Here is a 4,564-nt window from a genome sequence, read left to right as displayed (position 1 = left end):
TGCCTACTGATCACCATGTAAACTGCTTCCCTCTGCTACACTCTTCTGTCATGATGTCTTGCCTCATCTGGAGCCCCAAGGAATGGATCTGGCCTCCTATGGACTAAGATCTCTGAAACTGTGAGCCCCTGAATAAACTGTTTCTCTCCTAAAAATTTTCTGGTCAGGTCCTTTAGTTACAGCAATGAAAAAGCTGACTAAAACATGTATCATGTCTGGGATTTGGGACATGCTCACTAAATGGGTACTGCATGAAACAACCAAGGAATTACAGTGGTAAACCAAGGTGAAAATCTGAATATTAAATTATCACAAAAGCACAACAATCTATTTTGGTGAAATGTAGTCACAGAACTGTTCTACCCTGGCCTTTTGGTTTAAATCAATTCATAAACCTGTTGATGGTCTACTTCACTTCATATCCTTGATGACTGCAATGTCACTGAAAGATAAACAGATCCGCCTTGGGAATCCTTATTTGAACTGAAGCAAGGAGAGATACATTCTCATGTTTTTGTTGCCCATTGGAATGTCATATTGACTTTTTTTTTTCACCCAGAAAGTGAGGATAACATCACAGCTTCTTGAAACTGCTATGATCTCCAAGGAATTTTGTATATATTTTTTCAAGTGGGAACAGGTTTTGTATCCTATGACAAATTTGGGGAGGAACAAAATTCCCTTTCTTGCATTTCATTATGAAAATAAAAAGCCAAAACCAGATTATAAATGTTGGTAAAGATGGCACCTGGAGTGCTTCTCTTCCTTATTTCCACCTTGATTATTAATGTGTGACTGCAGAACAACTCAAGACCACTCAGTGGTTGTTCCTACCCACTCAGTGGCCTGAGCAGTGGGAGCTGCAGATTAGTCTTCAGTGGCTGGCTGGGCACTCCAGTCTTCAGTAGGGAACTGCTGGATAGGCACAGAGGGCACCTGCACACCTTCAGACCAGTCTGCAACCTCAGGTTGAGTAACAGTGAACTCAGGAGCCGGAGCAGTCTATTCACCCTGAAATTCCTCCTTGGTCACTGCCTTTTCAGCAGCAGCCTGCTCTTCCTTTTCAATCTCTTCAGGATCTCTGTAGAAGTATAGATCAGGCATAACCTCCCATGGGTGCTCAAGGGAAATGGTGCCACGCCTGCGCAGAACTTCTCGGGCCAGCATCCACCACATCAGACCCACAGAATGAGCTCCCTTGTTGTTGCATGGAATGGCAATGTCCACATAGCACAGAGGAGAGTCTGTGGTACACAAAGCAATGGTAGGCAGATTGACATAGGACGCTTCTGTAAGAGGCTGGTAGTCAGCCCTGGGATCAGTAACCACCAGAAGACGTGGCTCCTGGAAAGCTGCCTGGATCTGGTTAGTGAAGGTTCCAGGAGTGAAGCAGCCAGCAATAGGGGTGGCTCCAGGGGCAGCAGCAAACTTCAGCAGAGCCCGCTGGCCAGTATTCCTAGAGGATATGACACTGACATCAGCAGGGTTTTCAGTGGCAACAATGGCACGAGCTGCCAGCAGAAGCTTCTCCCAGGTCCTCTTCAGATTTATGATGTAGATGCCATCGCTTTTCCTTTTGTAGATATACTGTTCCATCTGGAAATCAAGGTTGGTGCCACCTAAGTGGGTTCCTGCTGCAAGGAATTTGAGGACATCCTCCTCCTTCATTTGCAGGACATCAAGGGCTCTGGACATTGTGACAGTCTCCCTTTAAAGTTACCACGGGAATCAAGAACAACGCTGTATGGATCCCTCCCTGGGTAGCTCGGGTGACATCTTTCCTGAGCTCCCGGAAGAGAAGCACTCTGGGCGCCATCTTTACCAACAATAAGCATGAAATGCCAAGGATGTACAAGGAAGTGTATTAAAAAGTGTTTTGAATGTACTGCTTCCTGCTTTGTCGGTACAGACCCTCATAGTAGCACTCTACTGTCAGGAGCTGTCTGAGGACTGTGTGTGGACTGTTACGCATAGTAGCCTCATGAGGGGCTAAGGCTAGCATTTGGAACTTCCTGTGGCACTCCCCCCCCCCCCCCAGGGATTGACCGCCTGATGCAGGTAAACTTCACCCTCAAGCTCTGCCAAAGATCCTACACAGCACCTGAGATGAGTGTGACCTGCCAAGATGTCAATCAACCCGCTGACTGTAAGACATCAAGAAGAAAGACTCCATCCTTGAAACCTTATTCCTGTCTTTGATGTACCCCCTTAAAAAAACCACCACAGCCATTTTGCCTTTGTCAAGTTCCAGAACTCATGGGGACTAGATCTATCAGGGGTTTCACTTTCTGTAAATATATTTCTAAGTATTTGTGATTTGTTATTTACTAATTTTTTGAGATTGTTAGTTTTAGGGTAGCTTGGATTATCCTGGGCAGGAAGAAGAACCACTTAAGGAGACGTTGGCCGTTGTCCTCCTAACATACTACTTCTTCCTAGATGGGGACAAAGTTCCCAAGATGCCAGGTTTGGCCAGCCAGGCTGCCCGGTGACCTTCAACACTGTGACATTGTGAACAAGCCGTTTTTTTAAGCCTTAGTTGGAATTTGTGCCACTTGAAATTTGTGCATAGAAGAAATTTAGAAAACTAAAATCTATATAAACCCATGTTTACTCAGTTCTACACTGTTCTTTGAAACTCTCTGGAGCCTTTCATAATAATTGATATGGTTTTACTTGCTTGTCCTGTGCTATTTTCATGATGGGCACCGTCCATTTCCCTGCACACTGACAAGGAGATGGAATGAATAGGTCCTGACATACTCTGTGCATAGTTCCCTGCATTTTCTTTGGCCATGATAACTTAAGTTCACAGCAAGGAAATAAAGGTCAGGGAGCCAGTTCAGTTTCTTGGCTATATTATCATAAGATCTTGGGGGCACATTCCCCTTTCTCTATATATCAGTTTTAATCCTTATCTCTATGTGGGTCATACTTTGAGATTGTTTGACATTGGAAATAAAGCCAGTGATCTTGTCAAAGATGCATTGTTATCGTAAAAGATGCAAAAACAGCGTTCCCCAGTGACACCTCATCTAATTATTCTAGTCTGATAATTATTCTAGTCTGTCATAGAATCATTGAATTATGTGTAATGTTAACATGGATTGCCTGTATCAGAAATACTGAAGTAAGGAAAGATGTGCCATGAATGAAAGAAGCCCAGGGGAGCTTCCTCAGCCTCTCTAGACCATGGTTTCTTCATCCACAGAACCAAGGGAAGTGTATTTGTGTCACGGTATGTGTCAGGGCTTGCACTAGGACATGTGCATGACATTCCAGCTCTGGCCCCTGTAGAAGGTTGGTGCCCAGCTAAGGGCCATCCTCCACTATCTTCCATGCTTCACCACCTTCCAGCCTAGAGTCCTCATTCTGCACCACTGTGGGAAGACCCACTCTAAGTCCCACAGTCCTGAGTTTAAGGATAAGATTTTCCTTTTCATGATAAACTTTGGGCAAATTATCTCCATTAGCCTCCTTTCTATTGTTAATGACTCAATATCACAGACTGAGTAAGGTTTAAAGAAAAGAGATTTATTTTGGCTCATGGTTCTGGAGGTCCAAAGTCAAAGGGGTGCATCCAGTAATGGTGTTCTTGCTAGCAGAGTCCCAGGGCATTATATGGCAGGAGACAGGGAGCACGCGTGTGCTTGTATATACATGCGTCTGTTCTCCCTCATCTTATAAAGCCAAGAGAAGTCAATCATGGGGGAGAGGGGCCCATCCTAATGACCTTATCTAATCCTAATCACCTCCCCAAGGCTCTGCCTCTAAACATCACAGTTGGATGTAGTTTCCACCCTCTTAATAAAATATTTCATGATCGGGAATAAACTCTAACATGAGTTTTGGAAAGGTCAGCGCATATTCAAACCAAAACATTATCTCACCTTTTTTAAATCTCAGTTTCTTCTATAAAAAGATAAAAGTATTTATTGTGTTGCCATGAGGACATCAGAACTACTGTGAAACATTTAATGTTCCTAAAACATTATATGTGCTCAATCCATGGAATGGATTTTATATATAATGTAAACATAAATGAATAATTATAATGAAATACCTTTCAACGAGACCTCAAAACAAGACTACCTGAAATATACTGGCATTTTATTTTTTAATTCCTAGAACCATCATATGCCAAATGCTCTTGGGAATTCTACATCTATTTTTCTAGAAATGAATTCAGAGGTCTAATTGTTGGCTGAGACATATTTTGTTCTGTTTTTTTTTTTTTTAATTTTAATTCTTGTATTTTCACAAAGTGATAAATTGATCCTTAGTAACCTTAGCTTAAAATAGGGCTAAACATAAAGTATAAACATAAGTATATTTATATAATGTTTATAAAATCATAAACATAAAATATATTTATATTTATAAAGTATATTTAATTACTTACTTACTGATACTTTACAGCTATGGGTAATGAAAAATGTTGTGGACCAGGTATCAGGGCCCTTCTGAACAGGACCAGATGGTAAATAGTTTAGGCTTTGCAAGGGCATCTTGTCTCTGTTGCAACTGTTCAACTCTGCCATTTTAGTGCAAAAGCAGCTGTAAA

General features: G+C 42.0%; 1 pseudogene; it reads right to left on the bottom strand.

The window, feature by feature from the left end:
- Positions 1 to 807: 807 nt before the first annotated feature.
- LOC124088321 (small ribosomal subunit protein uS2-like) lies at positions 808 to 1,732 on the bottom strand (annotated as a pseudogene).
- Positions 1,733 to 4,564: the final 2,832 nt, after the last annotated feature.

Source organism: Marmota monax, unplaced genomic scaffold (assembly GCF_021218885.2).
Source record: "Marmota monax isolate L192 unplaced genomic scaffold, Marmota_monax_Labrador192_F-V1.1 WCK01_AAM20220418_F8-fsc00109, whole genome shotgun sequence".
Classification (NCBI taxonomy): domain Eukaryota; kingdom Metazoa; phylum Chordata; class Mammalia; order Rodentia; family Sciuridae; genus Marmota; species Marmota monax.
The sequence above is the reverse complement of the archived record's forward strand: the minus strand, read 5'-3'. Positions and strand labels throughout refer to the sequence as shown.